The sequence below is a fragment of the Odontesthes bonariensis genome, chromosome 8 (assembly GCF_027942865.1).
Source record: "Odontesthes bonariensis isolate fOdoBon6 chromosome 8, fOdoBon6.hap1, whole genome shotgun sequence".
Lineage (NCBI taxonomy): Eukaryota > Metazoa > Chordata > Actinopteri > Atheriniformes > Atherinopsidae > Odontesthes > Odontesthes bonariensis.
The window spans coordinates 28,564,339-28,585,214 of NC_134513.1; the positions used below are offsets into that span (position 1 = coordinate 28,564,339).

Consider the following 20,876-nt stretch of genomic DNA (forward strand, 5'->3'; position numbering starts at 1 on the left):
GAAAGACTGTTCCACTCTCTATCTAACTTGCTAAGGGCTAGTGGCGCAATGGATAATGTGTCTGACCACGGATCAGAAGATTCTAGGTTCAACTCCTGGCTAGCTCGGCACGATGGTTTTAGTCTCTCACTTCTCCCACTGCTTTAGAACAGGATCGCTTTAAACCTTCTACTCCCTGGGTATCCCAGCTCACTTACGCCCCAAAGATACCTCACAGTGTGTTGTCTTGCAACACATGTGGCTGACCCCACACCGTAAGGAAAGCTCGTCTTCCTCTTTATCTCTGCTGTCAATGATTTTGCTCCAAACACAAAAAAAAAAAACATGCCTGCCAGCCACATGCCGCAGAGCTACATATGCTATCCTTGGGATACGAAGGTGTTTCGGATCACATCAAAGCCACACACGACAAAAACCCACAACCGGCTGTGATCGTATAGTGGTTAGTACTCTGCGTTGTGGTCGCAGCAACCCCTGTTCTAATCCGGGTCACTGCAACCCCCCGACCGAAATTGTTTACATCGCTGAAAAAAGTGCCCAACTTACATTTCTTAAACTTTAAAAAAAAAAAAATTGTCTACAGGCCTCTGTCCCGTATCAAAGATCTGAAAGAATCAAACAGCACAAATGCAGAAGGACTGCCCATTTAAAGAGTATAAAAGGGGTCAAAGTATCAAACAGGCCCCAATGAGAAATAGTGCCTTTTTAATGAGTCGCCAAGGCCGCATATGTTCTGTGTTTTTTAGCTCTTCTAAAGGGAGGGTTTTCACACACCGCCACACCCAAAGTATAAACATCCTAACAACAGAAGATGAAAATCGTGTGCCAAATGAATGGATGGATAGACCTGACAAAAAAAGAACCAAACAAAATGGCTGGACTTTTGCGCTGGACAATGTGAGGGTATATTGAGGATCAACATCTGTGTTGGACGATGTGGAGACTTTCCCAGATAGATGCCAGATATGTTGTTGTAACGACTAAATGCATGATAGAAACTGGGGCTGATTTGATCTGAAACGCATCTGAAACTGATGGTTTCTCATCACTTTTTGTGTTTATTTAACTGATAAACAGGCCCAAGCCCCTGGCTCCCTTCCATAACTCATTTGGTACAGCAGAGAACTGCAGGTGTCCCATGATACGCATTTTAAGCATGGTTACATGCATTCATACAGGATTCATTAAAAGTATGTTGTCTTTGCTCATTTCGATAACTCAGTTGGTACAGCGGAGGACTGTAGGTGCCCAACAACAGTTATCCTTAGGTTGCTGGTTCAATTCCTGCTAGAGGGATGTGCCAAGCTTTTGTATACAGAGGCTCTTTTGGCCAACTCCGTCAATCCTTTCAAAGCTTTTGGAATATGCTGTTTTACGAAAGACTGTTCCACTCTCTATTGAACTTGCTAAGGGCTAGTGGTAAAATGGATAATGCGTCTGACTACGGATCAGAAGATTCTAGGTTCAACTCCTGGCTAGCTCGGCACGCTGGTTTCAGTCTCTCACTTCTCCCACTGCTTTAGAACACGATCGCTTTAAACCTTCTACTCCCTGGGTATCCCAGCTCACTTACGCCCCAAAGATACCTCACAGTGTGTTGTCTTGCAACACATGTGGCTGACCCCACACCGTAAGGAAAGCTCGTCTTCCTCTTTATCTCTGCTGTCAATGATTTTGCTACAAACACACAAAAAAAATCATGCCTGCCAGCCACATGCCGCAGAGCTCCATATGCTATCCTTGGGATACGAAGGTGTTTCGGATCACATCAAAGCCACACACGACAAAAACCCACAACCGGCCGTGATCGTATAGTGGTTAGTACTCTGCGTTGTGGTCGTAGCAACCCTGGTTTGAATCCAGGTCACGGCAACCCCCCGACTTAATTTGTTTGCATCGCTGAAAAAAGATCCCACTTTCAACTTAGATTTCTTAAATTTAAAAAAAAATAATTTTGTCTACAGGCCTCTGTCCCGTATCAAAGGTCTGAAAGAATCAAACAGCACAAATGCAGAAGGTCTGCCCATTTAAAGAGCATAAAAGGGGTCAAAGTATCAAACAGGCCCCAATGAGAAATAGTGCCTTTTTAATGAGTCGCCAAGGCCGCATATGTTCTGTGTTTTTTAGCTCTTCTAAAGGGAGGGTTTTCACACACCGCCACACCCAAAGTATAAACATCCTAACAATAGAAGATGAAAATCGTGTGCCAAATGAATGGGTGGATAGACCTGACAAAAATAGAACCAAACAAAATGGCTGGACTTTTGCACTGGACAATGTGAGGGTATATTGAGGATCAACATCTGTGTTGGACGATGTGGAGACTTTCCCAGATAGATGCCAGATATGTTTTTGTAACGACTAAATGGATGATAGAAACTGAGGCTGATTTGATCTGAAACGCATCTGAAACTGATGGTTTCTCATCACTTTTTGTGTTTATTTAACTGATAAACAGGCCCAAGCCCCTGGCTCCCTTCCATAACTCATTTGGTACAGCAGAGAACTGCAGGTGTCCCATGATACGCATCTTAAGCCTGGTTACATGCATTCATACAGGATTCATGAAAAGGATGTTGGCTTTGCTCCCTTCGATAGCTCAGTTGGTAGAGCGGAGGACTGTAGGTGCCCAACAGCAGTTATCCTTAGGTCGCTGGTTCAATTCCGGCTCGAAGGATGTGCCAAGCTTTTGTATAAATAGGCTCTTTTGGCCAACTCCGTCAATCCTTTCAAAGCTTTTGGAATATGCTGTTTTACGAAAGACTGTTCCACTCTCTATCAGATTTGCTAAGGGCTAGTGGCGCAATGGATAACGCGTCTGACTACGGACAGATTATGTGAACGGAGCGGAGCGCAACGCAATTCCCGCTCCCCGCTCAGGAGGATGTTCGCTCATTCGCTCCCCACTCAAAGTTGCGCCAGGACGCTCCGCTCAAAACTCGCTCCGCGCTCACCTTAATTTTCCTGCTGCTCAGGCGAAATCGCTCCACGCTCGCTCCAAATTTTCAGGAGAAGGAATTTTCTGACATTTTACTTCATGTAATTATGACAGGGCCCTGGGACACACGGCATTTGATTTAATGATGTGACCGGTGTATTGTCTTATTTACCTGGCTGTTAAATTATCGCCACTCTGACGTGCAAAAAATAATGTTTAGAAAATGTTGGGCGCCAGGTAGAAAACTACCACGTCAGGACGAAGCCCACCAGATTACTCAGCTTAAATATGCATCACACGACACAGCAAAGAGAGAGCCCAGGCTGGGCTAGGCAGGAGGAGGGAGAGGCGTGCGTGTGTGTGCGTATGTGTGTGTGTGGCCGCGAGAGCATCAGCAGAAACGGAAGCAAAGCAGAGGAAACGAGGGTCACGGTTAGAACTAGCACCTGAGCAGTCAGCTTAATTCAGACAATCAGAAAGGGGAATATGTCTTCACGGTACCTGACCTGTTCCGAGCGTTCCCGTGTCCCAAAACTCCAGACGAAATACACAATCCACGCTCGATAGCGTTTGTAGGCCCTACAGTTCGGGCGTTTCCCTGTTTATTATCCGCACTCTCTCTGCAACTAATGCTAGCTCCGCCACACATAGAACACACCGTTGCGCCCTCGACTTGAATTGCTCATTTCCTCATTTACTACGGGTGACAAGGCCCGCGTACCATCTCGCTCCATTCATGTTGCCCCGCGTTTCCTATTTAATTATTAATTTATTACACTAGACTACATTAAATCAAAAATGTTATTTTACAAATTTTATAATCCGACATTTTTAATTGACGTTGTGAGCGCATCGGAGCGAACTGGAGCGGAGCGAAATCCTCGCTCCGGCTTTTGAATTGAAAACCGCTCTCCGCTCTCACCATATTTCACCGCTCCGCTCCACCGTCCGCTCCACGCTCCGCTCCGTTCACATGCTCTGACTACGGATCAGAAGATTCTAGGTTCAACTCCTGGCTAGCTCGGCACGCTGGTTTTAGTCTCTCACTTCTCCCACTGCTTTAGAACAGGATCGCTTTAAACCTTCTACTCCCTGGGTATCCCAGCTCACTTACGCCCCAAAGATACCTCACAGTGTGTCGTCTTGCAACACATGTGGCTGACCCCACACCGTAAGGAAAGCTCGTCTTCCGCTTTATCTCTGCTGTCAATGATTTTGCTCCAAACACAAAAAAAAAAAACATGCCTGCCAGCCACATGCCGCAGAGCTACATATGCTATCCTTGGGATACGAAGGTGTTTCGGATCACATCAAAGCCACACACGACAAAAACCCACAACCGGCCGTGATAGTATAGTGGTTAGTGCTCTGCGTTGTGGTCGCCGCAACCCCGGTTCGAATCCAGGTCACGGCAACCCCCCCGCCGAATTTGTTTGCATCGCTGAAAAAAGATCCCACTTTCAACTTAGATTTCTTAAACTTTTAAAAAAATAATTTTGTCTACAGGCCCCTGTCCCGTATCAAAGGTCTGAAAGAATCAAACAGCACAAATGCAGAAGGTCTGCCCATTTAAAGAGCATAAAAGGGGTCAAAGTATCAAACAGGCCCCAATGAGAAATAGTGCCTTTTTAATGAGTTGCCAAGGCCGCATATGTTCTGTGTTTTTTAGCTCTTCTAAAGGGAGGGTTTTCACACACCGCCACACCCAAAGTATAAACATCCTAACAACAGAAGATGAAAATTGTGTGCCAAATGAATGGATGGATAGACCTGACAAAAAAAGAACCAAACAAAATGGCTGGACTTTTGCGCTGGACAATGTGAGGGTATATTGAGGATCAACATCTGTGTTGGACGATGTGGAGACTTTCCCAGATAGATGCCAGATATGTTGTTGTAACGACTAAATGCATGATAGAAACTGAGGCTGATTTGATCTGAAACGCATCTGAAACTGATGGTTTCTCATCACTTTTTGTGTTTATTTAACTGATAAACAGGCCAAAGCCCCTGGCTCCCTTCCATAACTCATTTGGTACAGCAGAGAACTGCAGGTGTCCCATGATACGCATCTTAAGCCTGGTTACATGCATTCATACAGGATTCATGAAAAGGATGTTGGCTTTGGTCCCTTCGATAGCTCAGTTGGTAGAGTGGAGGACTGTAGGTGCCCAACAACAGTTATCCTTAGGTCGCTGGTTCAATTCCGGCTCGAAGGATGTGCCAAGGTTTTGTATACAGAGGCTCTTTTGGCCAACTCCGTCAATCCTTTCAAAGCTTTTGGAATATGCTGTTTTACGAAAGACTGTTCCACTCTCTATCGAATTTGCTAAGGGCTAGTGGCGTAATGGATAACGCGTCTGACTACGGATCAGAAGATTCTAGGTTCAACTCCTGGCTAGATCGACACGCTGGTTTTAGTCTCTCACTTCTCCCACTGCTTTAGAACAGGATCGCTTTAAACCTTCTACTCCCTGGGTATCCCAGCTCACTTACGCCCCAAAGATACCTCACAGTGTGTCGTCTTGCAACACATGTGGCTGATCCCCCACCTTAAGGAAAGCCCGTCTTCCTCTTTATCTCTGCTGTCAATGATTTTGCTACAAACACAAAAAAAAAATATGCCTGCCAGCCACATGCCGCAGAGCTACATATGCTATCCTTGGGATACGAAGGTGTTTCGGATCACATCAAAGCCACACACGACAAAAACCCACAACCGGCCGTGATCGTATAGTGGTTAGTACTCTGCGTTGTGGTCGCAGCAACCCTGGTTCGAATCTGGGTCACGGCAACCCCCCGACCGAATTTGTTTACATTGCTGAAAAAAGATCCCACTTTCAACTTAGATTTCTTAAACTTTAAAAAAAATTATTTTGTCTACAGGCCCCTGTCCTGTATCAAAGGTCTGAAAGAATCAAACAGCACAAATGCAGAAGGTCTGCCCATTTAAAGAGCATAAAAGGGGTCAAAGTATCAAACAGGCCCCAATGAGAAATAGTGCCTTTTTAATGAGTCGCCAAGGCCGCATATGTTCTGTGTTTTTTAGCTCTTCTAAAGGGAGGGTTTTCACACACCGCCACACCCAAAGTATAAACATCCTAACAACAGAAGATGAAAATTGTGTGCCAAATGAATGGATGGATAGACCTGACAAAAAAAGAACCAAAACAAAAAGGCTGGACTTTTGCGCTGGACAATGTGAGGGTATATTGAGGATCAACCTCTGTGTTGGACGATGTGGAGACTTTCCCAGATAGATGCCAGATATGTTTCTGTAACGACTAAATGCATGATAGAAACTGAGGCTGATTTGATCTGAAACGCATCTGAAACTGATGGTTTCTCATCACTTTTTGTGTTTATTTAACTGATAAACAGGCCCAAGCCCCTGGCTCCCTTCCATAACTCATTTGGTACAGCAGAGAACTGCAGGTGTCCCATGATACGCATCTTAAGCCTGGTTACATGCATTCATACAGGATTCATGAAAAGGATGTCAGCTTTGCTTCCTTCGATAGCTCAGTTGGTAGAGCGGAGGACTGTAGGTGCCCAACAACAGTTATCCTTAGGTCGCTGGTTCAATTCCGGCTCGAAGGATGTGCCAAGCTTTTGTATACAGAGGCTCTTTTGGCCAACTCCGTCAATCCTTTCAAAGCTTTTGGAATATGCTGTTTTACGAAAGACTGTTCCACTCTCTATCAGATTTGCTAAGGGCTAGTGGCGCAATGGATAACCAGTCTGACTACGGATCAGAAGATTCTATGTTCAACTCCTGGCTAGCTCGGCACGCTGGTTTTAGTCTCTCACTTCTCCCACTGCTTTAGAACAGGATCGCTTTAAACCTTCTACTCCCTGGGTATCCAGCTCACTTACGCCCCAAAGATACCTCACAGTGTGTTGTCTTGCAACACATGTGGCTGACCCCACACCGTAAGGAAAGCTCGTCTTCCTCTTTATCTCTGCTGTCAATGATTTTACTCCAATGAGGTGTATGGACCCACAGGCAAAATGGGGCCTAAAGGCACATGAGGAAATCTGAACTGAGTTCATTGAGTCCACAGACAAAATGGACGAACCAGAGTTTAATGAGTCCACAGCTGGTTAATTTCAAGACGCCTCCGCGCGTCTCCGTGCAAGACACTGAGATACACTGAAAAACAAACTCTTAAATAGTTTTACCCAAATAAGGTAGATTTGATATGGGACCGTACAGTCAGACCATATCTCTTGGCTTTACGCCTGGACCAGTGGCCTTGAATCTTCTTTAAAAGTAAGGGACTTTCTCTCCCCAGGCAGAGAGTTTTCACATTTGACCACAGGCTCTCCCGGGAAATGCATTTTCTGTAACTGAGACGGACCTGATGACAGAAATAAAGATTTCTTTTGTTCGACTACGTCCGTTTCAGCAGCTTTCTTCACTCATTTTTTACACCGGTTTTTGAAGACGACCTCTCAGAATTTACTACATTTGGCGTCACGAACACAGAAGTCTTTGCTCCAGCATCTGGGTTCCGCCTGTCCTCAGTGGGGCTGCTGTCGTCGTGAGGCCGGCTAAGAAATAATAGGTGAGCTTGTCATCTTCTCATGGGGGCCGCTTAGCTGCACTGTGGACTGGGGGAAAACTGTTTTGCAGAAAGGGCATGCTTTTAGGGCCTGTCCGGGGTGGAGAGGTCGTCTACGGTTATCAGTGAGTGGGGAAGAATCTGTCTAAATTGTTGAGGTTGTTATAAGTACTGAAGTTGATGAAGTGAATTTTAACAGGCCGGAGAGAGGCTGTTATTGAAAAGTGTGTGTATAATAACAATGGATTTTGAGCCGACTAACATAGGCCCGCCCCGCGTCGCCGCCATGGGATAAGCCGGTTGTCGTCCGGCGGGAAATGTGGCTCGATGTTCGTTGTATTCGGCCAGTGGAGTTTGTTTATTAATTAAACTGCTTCGGTAAACGAGTTTTAAGTGATACAGAGTGTAGTGGGTCAGTGTGGTGGGGAATCGCGGACGCGCGCTCTCCACTGCAGGCCTTCTGAGTCACAGTGCTTTTGTTGGTTTCGTCAATAATGCATCATAACATGTGCAGTGTCAAAACGTCAGCCAGGATGTACATTTGCTGAGAGGAAACCACAGACGCTCTTTTTGGTCTTGGAGCCAATATATGGTTTCGGTAAAATGATTAATGCGCGTAATCGCTGGGCGCGCTGAAGTTGTGAAACGGGTGTCGTTGAAAGACACGTCAAGCGCTAAGAAGAAGTTGTTGTTATTTACAGGTCGGGTGACCTGACTGTGGCATTAAGTGATCAGGAACTTTTGTCGGTAAAATGAGATCGGGCGTGGCCCAGTGCACGCTACAATTATTAAAATATTAAACAGCTGTCGACATACGCGGGTGCGCGCACAGAGAAAATAGAGAGAGAAAATATGCCGGCTTGGGGGTAAATGTTTTCTGTTGTCTGGCTGTTTGGTTCAAATGAGTTGTGAAGTCTTTGGTTTAAATGTTATATGTGTATATGTTGTCTGTGTATGTCTGTTGGTAGCTATCCACTAACTTTCATACTATACCGGCGTGCTTGGGTGGAGTGTTCCTATTGATGATGGATGAACTGACGGATGGTGAGATGCGAGTACATGGGCACGCGCGTGTCTTCGCGTGGTTTGTGGGGATAGCATGGGTGTGTGATTGCTGAAAACAGGACAATAACTGTCATATTGTGAGTTCTTGTGTGTCTGATAAGATCTGTCCATCTAATGAGACGATCAGTGTGCACGTATTCTGATTAAAAAAAAAAAAAAAAAAGTGTGGGGAAGCAGCCTCTGGGTGCGCGTTCACGGCGAAAGAGAGAAAAATAATAAGTGTTTGCAAAAGTGGATTTTGGCTTAGAGCGGGAGAGGTGGAGAGCGTTACTCCAGATAACAAAAAGAGGGGGATTGTCAGAGTTCGGAAATCGTGGTAATGATGGTGGGGTTCATGCTTATTTAATGGGAAAGTGAATACATTTAACATGTGCTCTGTTTCAAGGAATTAAATGTTACAAGTGGGGTTCTTGTTTTTCTCACCGAATGTACATGAGAGCCAAAGGAGGGCCAACACCCAAAACTCAGGACCCTCCATATAAGTCGATAAAGGACCAAGACAGAATGGGTGTGCGCTGAAGCGACCTGTGTGCGCGTTCACGGCAAAACAAGGGAGAATGAAAAAAGGTGGGGGTTGAGAGAAAGCTGGTTACGCGCATATTCGAGTTTGGAAAAGAAGCGCTGGAGTTAGAACCCAAATATATTGAAAGACATTCATTTTTAGTTAATCGGCTGTTTAATCAATACCAACGGAGAAAATTAAGAAATGCACAACCTTAATATCCGAGTTAAGCACATAATCTGATCTAGGATCGGCTGAGGCTCATACCAGAACAACGAGTGTTTCGGAGGAAAACGGAAAAAAAAAAAAAAAAAAAAAAGATTTAGATTTAGATTCTTAGAATACACAGAATGGATAGGAATGGTGAGAGTTAATCTTATTTGAGGTGAATCTTATCTTGTACTATGTTTCATGGATTTGGGATGTTTCTGTGATCCCTCGAGTGTGTGGGAGGGTCCAAGCAGACAGAGAAGCTGCGCCCGAGCCATATAAGGCCAGTGTGATTTATCCACAGAGTCTTTAAAACATCAACATACATACACATACACACGAGCACTTACACTCCTATGCCCACATACATGCACACACACATGTCTGTGCTTGTTGCTGTGTGTTTGTTTTAACAGAGTGAGTCTCATTAAAAGAACAACTTTCTTAACAACTAGGTCCTACTAAACAGATCTCGGCGCTCTTTCCGCCCCCCAGGGTCGGTGCTGAAACCGTGCACGGGGGAGTGAAAACCTCCTAATGAAAGACCTCCAGCTGAATTGCTGTCAAAGGCCAGCTTCCACTGGAGGGGGGAAAAGTGACGAGATCATATTTTTTTTTAAATCAGTGGCCTGAACACTGCTGCTGTGTGTTCAAGTAGTAGCATCTATGGCATCAGAAACTATAAGGCTACTTCACGCATTAATGATTAAGGTACCTCATAAAGTGACTGTGATATTGTTACTCAACAAAACATTTTATTTGTCTCCTTCCAGACATCTCTCCTGCATAACTGTTGTTCTTTCACAGCCACACCTCGTGGTAGAGAGATGGACTTCACTTGTTCCATCCTCACAGCTGCCTGCCCAACGAGATGGAGAGCATCAGGATTGTATATCAGAAATTACTATAAGTGTCTTACCCAGGCCAGACTTGAATGCCATACATTATGAAAATGCAGGAATAAATATGCTTGTCGACAGGTCACATAGGAAGAACCCTGATGACACAAATATTACAAAAATTGCTGTCGTAACAGAAGCTGAAGTTCTCTTAAAACGACCACAGCCAAACAATTGTTCTAATCAAATAGCTGAATTGGTAGTTGTAACTAAAGTTAGTAAGTTGGAGAACAAAAAGGTTGTTAACATTTACATTAGCAATCAATATGCTCCCTCAAAAGTATGGGGGTTGACACAGCAAGGGAAAAATAGATGTATGAGGACATCCACAGGTGAATCTATACGTCATAAAGAATTGATTGTAGCATTATTGGATGCTATTCAGCGGTTAGCTAAAGTAGCAATTTATAGATGTGCTGGACACGTAACAAGCTTGTTTAAATCATGGTGCAGTATTGAGTCATGGACTAGGTCATGCCTCAACAGGGGGGATAGTAACAATAAGAAACAAGGTTTTTACAACATATGGGTTTACTAAGTATTTAATAAATAATAAATAAGTAAATAAATTTGTGTCTAACAGGTCAAAAATAGGCAAAACAGAAGCCACAGGGCACTCAAGTGACAATATGAGGATAATTCCTTAAAGCTAGAGAACCCTTTTCATCACATTTGTATGAATTCCATTGAATTAACTAAATGGGAAGAGAAACAATTCTGCCAAGTGATAATAATTGTGTTTACCAAATGGGTTGAAGTATTTCCATGTGCAGAAACAGATGGACTCTCAGTAGCAAAGGCACAGGGAAAATAAATATTTCCTAGATTGGGGATTATGGAAAAAACCTACAGTGATAATGGAACATACTTAGTAAACAATGTCGTCTCCCTGATGCTAAAGAACTTAAAAATATACCTTAGAAACCACTAGACATATCACCATATCAGTCAGCAGGATGACTGGAAAAACACAAGGGAATAGTTATGTCAAGACTGAAGAACAATCATAGAAGAAACAGGAAAATGGTTTCACTGTTTACCACTAGTAGTCCTAAAGGTCAGATAGGGCAGATGCGAGGAAGCATGCGGGTACAGAATTCTTTCAAAAACTAAACTTGGTTTATTATCAAAAAGGTTTCGAGGAAAAAGCGCAGCTGGGCCGGATATCAAAAACCAAACAGTAACAAAAACAAAACATAACTAAGGTTAAACAAAACAGGACTATGACTATGACTGAACACAAGAGGGGTACTTAATTTCAGTGACCAGTGACTAGTGAGGATTTGGCAGTGAACATGAATAAACCGGGAGACTAAATACTGTGGAGGGGATTAGTGATTGAGTGCAGTTGATGGCAGGACAGGAGAAGGACTAAGGAAAGGTGGCACGACATGACAAAACTAAATACGAAACCTGAACCTAAACCTTAACAAAACTAAGAAACGGTTAAAACTAAGAACTAAACAGAAAACTAAAAAGGTGTCAAAACACCACAGACACGACACTAAACATGCATATCATTTCAATTATCGCAAGATTAATGCCATTTGAGATAATGTATGACCATTTGTACTCCCACAGTGGAAACCATTCACCAAACACGATGAAGAGAAAGAAGAAACCGTTGCAGAATACATGGTTAAAATGTTAACAAGGAGAGAGAGATCTCTTCTGTCAATTCTGTTCCAGGTGAACCTGTGGAGAAATCTCTGAAGACAGTAAAACCCGGAGACTGGATCCTCATCAAACCAATAAAGAAAAATGGACGAAGAACTGGCCCAGTCCAAAGGGGGAAAGGTCCATGTCAGGTACTACGTACAACACCCACAGCAGCTGAAAAAGTAGAAAGGACTTCCTGGATTCACTTATCACACTGTAAACTAGTAAGACCACGACCTTCAGAAAAAGGGAAAGATTAGTTACCCACCACCGTTCTCTGAAGCATAAGTCTGACTACAAAGGGGAACTTTCTCAACAGGAGAGGTTCATCTCAACCTCAGTGAAGAAAACAACGGCTAAAACGAGAACATAGGGTGCGGCTAAAATAAGACAGGAAAATGGACAGACATCGGCCGTGGCATCCATTCAGATTACCAGGATTTTGTGGGTTAAGAGGAACTACCTGTGTATTGTTTATCATTACCTTTATTATAGTATTTCCAATTTTATGGTATGAAGCATGGATTAACAAAAATGAAGACGATGCGGAACAGAGTACCACCACTGCTCCCGTGACACTGCGGGTGCCTCATAGAAATTGGGTTTAGGCCTCACACACACAGAACAATACCAAGAAATATAAGAAAGATATTCATACATAGACATAGAGGTTCACATATAGGCCACTGAAGGCAACAAAGACCTGCTCACCCAGTAAAGTTCAATATTAATGTGTACTATTTAACTGAGATCTGCAAAAACGTGAGTTAAAATGTTAAGGAGTCCATAGTCAGTGTGAGAAAACTACAGAGATAAATGACGGTATGTACGTTAAAACAGAGATGAGAAATTGAGAAAAATAATAGTTTGTTCGTTTGTTTGTATGTATGTATAGGAAGGTGATCTATGCATAAACTGGTTTGGGTTGTAATTATCCAGTAGTGTCTCAGTGAAACAACAGACTGGGGGAAACATAACGAAGTCAACAAAAAACAGTGTTCCGCTGATCTGATCAGTTGCTCAAGTGTACTCCATTCAAACTTGGTGGCTATTAAAGGGACATAAAATGAGGAAGGCTTGTTTAGAAGAAAATAGGAATAGAGATGTGAAGGTCAAATACATGTTTTAACGGGACACTGATAATATTAAATAGGCCACTCAGACGAGATGGGAAAAGAAGTTTGGTTTTTAAGGAAATCCCAGTGCGGAAGGAGACACAAAATTGTTGAAAACAATTGAAGAATGCCTTTCTGAAGGATGGTTTACCACAGATAAATAGCTTTGTGACCAAGCACAGGGTAGATCACTGTACGGCCCAGTTATATAATTAAATCAAATTAAATCAAATTTATTTATATAGCACATTTTATGTACAAACAATTTAGGGTGCTTTACACAGAATAAAAGCATTGCAGCAGGGAGTGGAAGAAGCATTTAAAATGCAAAAAAGAATATAAAGAGAAACAAATAAAATCATTTAAATTAATTTAGAAACAAGCAACAGTCCAGATAAGTTCAAAGATTGCGTGCAGATTTCATGCATAGACACATGAGAAAATAAATGTTTTTAACCTGGATTTAAAAATGTCTCCATCTGGGGAAAGTTTAATCTCCACTAGCAGTTTGTTCCACTTGTTTGCAGCGTAACAGCTAAATGCTGCTTCTCCATGTTTAGTCTGGACTCTGGACTGGACCAGCTAACCTGAGTCCTTGGATGTAAGAACTCTGATAGGTTATATTCTCTGAACATATCACAGATGTATTTTGACCCTAAACCGTTCTGGGATTTGTAAACCATCAGCAGGCTTTAAATGGATCCTGCTATTAGATAGGCAGTGAGTTGGTAGCCGGCTACACAATGGTAAAGCAAACGGAACGGATTTTGTCGTTGAAAAAGCTAGACCTAGATGACAAAATCACACTTAAAGATGTGAATTTAATGCAGGAAGCAGCGTGTACGATGGACAAGCAGCGATGGGCTAAGAGGGTTGCCAGTCAAGACCCTATGGGTCTTTGGAGAAACCATGAGGGTTTGATGGTGGCGCCCCTGACTTGTTAGATTGGCTCATTCAGGAAGCACACGGGCAAGCCCATGTTGCAAGGGGGGAAGTTAAGAGAAAGATCACACAAGAGTACGGGGTTTTTGGGCACCGTACTTGCTCGAACAGGCGGATCACGTCATCGGAAGATGTGCCATTTGTTTGAAAAATAATGTTAGGAGAGGTATGACGGTTCCTCCAGGGCACATTCCGACTCCAAAAGGCCCTATGCGGAGTTAGTAATGGATTTCGTTGACATGATAAAACCAGTGGACGGCAAAAGGTATGTTGGTGGTAGTGGACAGGTTCTCACGATGGTCAGAGGCCTGCCCAACTGGGCGAAAAGACGCTCAATCTGTTGCTAAGTTCCTGTGTCGTGAAGTCATACCCAGATGGGGGCTTCCAGATAGAATATCATCAGATAACGGGCGAGAAATTGTTGATAGAACTGTAGAACTGATCTTACAGAAACTAGGAATCAAGCAACGTCTTGGAGCGGTTTATCATCCACAGAGCCAAGGCATGTGTGAGAAAATGAACGGCGTGTTGGAAAACCGTCTTGTAAAAATCTGTCAACATACGGGACTGAATTGGGGGGCAGCGCTTCCACTTGCTCTAATGGCATGCCGTTCAGGCGCACTTCGTGATTTGCAAATGACACCACATGAATTGGTGACGGGCAGACGAATGCCCACGCCCTTGTTGCGAACAAACGGGAAAGGTCCAAGTTTGTCTCTGTTGGAAGATGAAATGATGACATACAGTACATTAAGTATATGGTTACATAGGAACATATCCACGTATGTCATTGACAGGCAAAAACAGGACCACGAGCAGGAGAAGCTTGCGGAGCAAAAGAGAGACATTTTGCAGCCAGGGGACAAAGTGTTCGTAAAGGTCTTTAGGAGAAAGTGGTTTAACGCACGCCGGGAAGGACCATTTGAAGTTGTGCGCAGCACAGGGACAGCGGTCCAAGTAAAAGGGTCTCCCACGTGGTACCACCTGTCACACTGTGTCAAGGCAGCAAAAGAAGAAGAGACTCAAACTAAAGGTACACAGGACAAAAGGTCCAACGGAGGGAGCACGGACAGATTCAAAACACCCAAGAATGCTCAAGATCAAGGTCCAAGAGAGGAGACTGATAATGTTGCAAACAGCTATGATCCTGCTGTACCTGTTCATGATGACACCAACCGGGGCCCACCAATACAAAAATTTGGGGTCATCGATTTGCAACACGTGCCAGAGACAACGGGGGCCTCTTCTCCAGAAAGCAATCCAACAAAGATCAAAGAGAACAACAATGACGCTTCGAGAAGTGACACAGAGTCAGCCGAAGTCCGGCCGCAGAAAGACCAAACCCGAGAGATACGGCGATTAAGGTAATAGTGACCGAGGGTCAGTCGGCCCTGCTTCCATGCGAGTGCAAAGTGGTGGACGTGGGAGGACCCCATCTACCACAGTGGAAAGACAACTACGGAAAACTGATAACCTACTCAAATGCCACCATCAACGCACCACCAAAGTATGTACTGGTTAATGAGGCAAGGAGGGTGAAACAAGAAGGAGACTGTAGTCTTTTTGTGCGTCATGTTCAAAAAAGGGATCAAGGAATGTATATGTGTATATATTTTGGGTCCCCAACCCAGGGGAAAGAAGGGTGTAAAAGAGCTGAACCTGAAGTCAAATATGTGAGGTTAAGGTTAAGAAATGGAGGGGCGGAAACGATAATTCCTGAAGCAACACCTGTCTCAACACAACTCCCTCCACTCGTACACACATCCAAAGGGGAAATAATAGAACCGGCAACCACTGGTATTGCTCGGGGGACTGTAGCGAAAATGAACACCACCTCCAATAACAATAATAGGATAGGGAGTACCACGGCGAAATCTGCTCCGCCAACAAGCGCGGTGGAGAAAAAGGTGGTACCATCGGACACCATTTACCATGTCAATAGGAAATTAGACAAAGAGACACTAGATTTTGAACAGCAAGAAAATGATGCAGCTGCGGATGAACAGACAATTTATAAAAGAGAAAATAAATGGAGGGCATTTGGGTCTGATTCTTCGGTGTTGCAGATTACTGACCCATGGGCTAATAAGAACATGTGGTTCCAACAACTGACTCATTCCGTACGGCGAGCTACACTTGATAACTGCCCCTGCTTTGTAAAGGTTCCAGCACCAAACACATGGCCGTCAATTCTGGAAACAATACCTGAGCCACTTAGTCCCTTGTGTCAGGAGTATGTGTTATCTTGGTTGTTATATAATCAACAAGCACCAACGGATAGGTGGTTGGCTCTGTCAAAACATCTATTTACACCCAAAAAGGAATGTACAGGGTTAAGTGACTTGCCATATCTTAATTTACAAGATCAACAGGAGAAGGGGGCAGCAGCACGGCCTGATCCAATGGAAGTAGTGGCCGTTAAGGCCAAAGTCTGTTTTTGTTCAAACGACACTCACGGTGCTGAAGGGATGTTCGTAGGAATATCAGAGTGCGCTAGCTATAAGATGCAAGTCAGAAGAGAAGCAAACAACAACATTGAAGGCCAGACGAGGGTAACTTTCCATGCCCCGGATAAACGAGAGAGTAGGACCCTGTGGGTTAAGCATGAACTAATCACTGTAAATGTGACCATTGGAACCGTTAAAAGACATATGGTGGGTGTGTGGGAATAAAGTATATCTATTTTTACCATATGGATGGACAGGTTGTTGTTTTAGGGCTAGTCTAAAATTGCCATACGGGGTCGTTACAATCCAACAAGAACCACCAGCTGAGGAGATTCACCCCATTGACAGTTCGGCGAACAGGAAAAAGAGGAGAACCGAGCACAAAAGCCATTATTGGCAAGGGGAAGGTGGAATGAAGACACGGAAGAGGTGCAAGCAGAGGATGATATCATGGATATGTATCCACTTTAAAGATACAACTAAGACAATCATGCAGTAGGAGTGGACGGCCATTTTGTTAACCCAGTTTTCTCCTGTTTATATTACCCGAGGGAGGTAAGATGACTGTATTTTTGGTTTGCATTATTTTGTCAGGAAAGTCAACCATATTCAAGATAGACCTGTTTTGTTTGTTATTTTGGCCAGCATCCACTCCAACTCGTGTTCCTAATAAATGTGCTCATTGCGGATGTCAGGGTGTGGTGTAGGGAGGACACGGATGCGGACTTTCAAAAAGTAAAGGTAGATTTATTAACAAAAAGCAAAGTAACAACATAAAACGGGGCAGAGCCGGAGAAAAACGGAGCTATAAACAAAACAAAAGAACAAGGACATGGCATGGAATAAATACTTAGCTTTGATGAAAACGTGGGAATCGTGGCATGGATTACAAGCTGACATAGGATAAGGAACCAACAAACAGACAGGGGAGACCGGAAACTAAATAGGGAGTGAGAGTGATTGGGGAGTGAGTGCAGCTGAAGACAATGGACAGGTGAGGGGAATAAACTAATTACCTGGGGGAGGGAAGTGAAGGGAAAACTAAACATGGAGTGACACAAACATAACCTAGAACATGAAAACCAAAAACGTGAGTCCATGGGTGTGACAGAGCCCCCCCCTCAAGGGGTGGATCCCAGACAACCCCTTAAGAAATCCGAGGGTGGGAGGGAGGGGCTCGAAGCCGGTCAGGCCGGGGACCAGAAACGGGTGTGTGGTACCGGCTTCGGGCAGCAGGAGGCAATGGTCTGGCGGACGCCCAGACTTCCGTCGGCGTGGCGGCAGGAGACGGTGGTGGTCTGGCGGACGCCCAGACTTCCGTCGGCGTGACGGCAGGAGACGGTGGTGGTCTGGCGGACGCCCAGACTTCCGTCGGCGTGACGGCAGGAGACGGTGGTGGTCTGGCGGACGCCCAGACTTCCGTCGGCGTGACGGCAGGAGACGGGGGTGGTCTGGCGGGCGGCCAGACATCCCCTGGCGTGGCAGCAGGAGGCGGTGGTCTGGCGGGCGGCCAGACATCCCCTGGCGTGGCAGCAGGAGGCGGTGATCCGGCGGACGCCCGGACCCCCGATGACGTGGCAGCCGGCGGTGATCTGGCGGACGCCCGATGACGTGGCAGCCGGCGGTGATCCGGCGGACGCCCGATGACGTGGCAGCCGGCGGTGATCCGGCGGACGCCCGGACCCCCGATGACGTGGCAGCCGGCGGTGATCCGGCGGACCGTCCCAAGGTCGGACGGACCTCCGACGGGGGGGAGCCCCCCCTTTAAGGGATGGATCCCAGACATCCCCAAAGTCTGGGGGTCAGGCCCGGAGGCCTCGTGGTCAGGCCCTAAAGCCTCTTGGTCAGGCCCTGTGGCCTCTTGGTCAGGCCCTGTGGCCTCTTGGTCAGGCCCTGTGGCCTCTTGGTCAGGCCCTGTGGCCTCGTGGTCAGGCCCGGAGGCCTCGTGGTCGTGGTCAGGCCCTAAAGCCTCGTGGTCAGGCCCTAAAGCCTCGTGGTCAGGCCCGGAGGCCTCGTGGTCAGGCCCGGAGGCCTCGTGGTCAGGCCCGGAGGCCTCGTGGTCAGGCCCGGAGGCCTCGTGGTCAGGCCCGGAGGCCTCGTGGTCGTGGTCAGGCCCTAAAGCCTCGTGGTCAGGCCCTAAAGCCTCGTGGTCAGGCCCGGAGGCCTCGTGGTCAGGCCCGGAGGCCTCGTGGTCAGGCCCGGAGGCCTCGTGGTCAGGCCCGGAGGCCTCGTTGTCTTGGTCAGGCCCGGAGGCCTCTTGGTCAGGCCCGGAGGCCTCGTGGTCGTGGTCAGGCCCTAAAGCCTCGTGGTCAGGCCCGGAGGCCTCTTGGTCAGGCCCTAAAGCCTCGTGGTCAGGCCCGGAGGCCTCGTGGTCGTGGTCAGGCCCTAAAGCCTCGTGGTCAGGCCCGGAGGCCTCTTGGTCAGGCCCGGAGGCCTCTTGGTCAGGCCCGGAGGCCTCGTGGTCGTGGTCAGGCCCTAAAGCCTCGTGGTCAGGCCCGGAGGCCTCTTGGTCAGGCCCGGAGGCCTCGTGGTCGTGGTCAGGCCCTAAAGCCTCGTGGTCAGGCCCGGAGGCCTCGTGGTCAGGCCCTAAAGCCTCGTGGTCAGGCCCGGAGGCCTCGTGGTCGTGGTCAGGCCCTAAAGCCTCGTGGTCAGGCCCTAAAGCCTCGTGGTCAGGCCCTAAAGCCTCGTGGTCAGGCCCTAAAGCCTCTTGGTCAGGCCCGGAGGCCTCGTGGTCGTGGTCAGGCCCGGAGGCCTCGTGGTCAGGCCCTAAAGCCTCGTGGTCAGGCCCTAAAGCCTCGTGGTCAGGCCCTAAAGCCTCTTGGTCAGGCCCGGAGGCCTCGTGGTCGTGGTCAGGCCCGGAGGCCTCGTGGTCAGGCCCGGAGGCCTCGTGGTCAGGCCCTAAAGCCTCGTGGTCAGGCCCTAAAGCCTCGTGGTCAGGCCCTAAAGCCTCTGGAACGGCTGGGGCCGGGGCCAGCTCTGGAACGGCTGGGGCCGGGGCCAGCTCTGGAACGGCTGGGGCCGGGGCCAGCTCTGGAACGGCTGGGGCCGGGGCCAGCTCTGGAACGGCTGGGGCCGGGGCCAGCTCTGGAACGGCTGGGGCCGGGGCCAGCTCTGGAACGGCTGGGTCTCTGGTGACTGTGGCTGCTGCTGGGTCCTGGGACTGCGAAGCTGAGGGGCAGCTGTACAGCGCGGCTACCTGGTGTGGCTCCAAACCAAAAATGTCCAGGGTTGCTGCGCGCCGCACGCTCATGACCTCAGCCCAGATGTCCGACACCTCCGGCAAATGCTGGAGGACCTGTTTCTGTAAAAAGAAGTCCACTAAATCATTAGCCTCGTTCAGATGTTGCCAGGAGGTGCTGTCCCGGGCCAAGCAGCACCAGAATTTTGTGACCAGTCTCCAAAAAGCGCCTTTGTCCGCCGCGTCCATTTTTGGTTGGTTCCTTCTGTCAGGGTGTGGTGTAGGGAGGACACGGATGCGGACTTTCAAAAAGTAAAGGTAGATTTATTAACAAAAAGCAAAGTAACAACATAAAACGGGGCAGAGCCGGAGAAAAACGGAGCTATAAACAAAAGAACAAGGACATGGCATGGAATAAATACTTAGCTTTGATGAAAACGTGGGAATCGTGGCATGGATTACAAGCTGACATAGGATAAGGAACCAACAAACAGACAGGGGAGACTGGAAACTAAATAGGGAGTGAGAGTGATTGGGGAGTGAGTGCAGCTGAAGACAATGGACAGGTGAGGGGAATAAACTAATTACCTGGGTGAGGGAAGTGAAGGGAAAACTAAGGCAAAACTAAACATGGAGTGACACAAACATAACCTAGAACATGAAAACCAAAAACGTGAGTCCATGGGTGTGACAGCGGAGTTGCCAGTTGAGTGAGGAAAGGTTGTAACCAGACTAGAAAAGAGTTTCTGTTTCTAGCACCATGTAGGAGCCACTCCTGGGATGGAAAGCTAAGCGATTATTACCACAAACATATTTTATAGTTTTATATTGAGTTATAATAACCTTGTCTACATGTATGACTTAACAATCTGCTATTGCAGTGGTGTGGCCAGACGCCGAGGTGTTCCAACTCTGTACGGGAGTTTTGACAGATGTAAGGGGGGAATGACTATGCTGAGGCTAACAGGATAAGATGGGTGGACACAAGTAGATACATGTCACATACACCCTAATATAGAAATTAGGGGAATTAGTAAACAACATATACAGGTATAGTAAGTAGGACTCTGGAAGCGGAGTTTGGACACATCGTGCGACAATTATGTAATCATGCAATATACTGTAGCATAAGTTAATTTTCCGGCAAGATACTGGTGGGTGTTTTCTTTTCTTTCTTCTCAGGATGACATTCTGGGAAATGGGAAACGAACTGAGAGACACTGGCTGTCCAGGGACCCCCACGGAATGGACTCAGAGACTCAAGACGGGATGATGAAAATGGACTGTGGGACCCTGGACAGGAGAATACGATAAAGAAAAATGGACGTTGGATAACTAAAGATGGAAACTGAGCTA

At 46.5% G+C, this 20,876-nt stretch overlaps 4 non-coding genes across 4 annotated transcripts; all 4 read left to right on the forward strand.

Moving 5' to 3' along the window:
• The first annotated feature begins 2,588 nt into the window (after positions 1 to 2,588).
• Positions 2,589 to 2,677, forward strand: trnay-gua (transfer RNA tyrosine (anticodon GUA)). Its single transcript is given in 2 exon segments — positions 2,589 to 2,625; positions 2,642 to 2,677. It is a non-coding gene; the product is annotated as a tRNA-Tyr (tRNA).
• Positions 2,678 to 5,068: 2,391 nt separating this feature from the next.
• On the forward strand, positions 5,069 to 5,157 carry trnay-gua (transfer RNA tyrosine (anticodon GUA)). Its single transcript is given in 2 exon segments — positions 5,069 to 5,105; positions 5,122 to 5,157. It is a non-coding gene; the product is annotated as a tRNA-Tyr (tRNA).
• A 114-nt stretch (positions 5,158 to 5,271) lies between these two features.
• On the forward strand, positions 5,272 to 5,344 carry trnar-acg (transfer RNA arginine (anticodon ACG)). Its single transcript has one exon. It is a non-coding gene; the product is annotated as a tRNA-Arg (tRNA).
• A 1,105-nt stretch (positions 5,345 to 6,449) lies between these two features.
• On the forward strand, positions 6,450 to 6,538 carry trnay-gua (transfer RNA tyrosine (anticodon GUA)). Its single transcript is given in 2 exon segments — positions 6,450 to 6,486; positions 6,503 to 6,538. It is a non-coding gene; the product is annotated as a tRNA-Tyr (tRNA).
• The last annotated feature ends 14,338 nt before the right edge of the window (positions 6,539 to 20,876 follow it).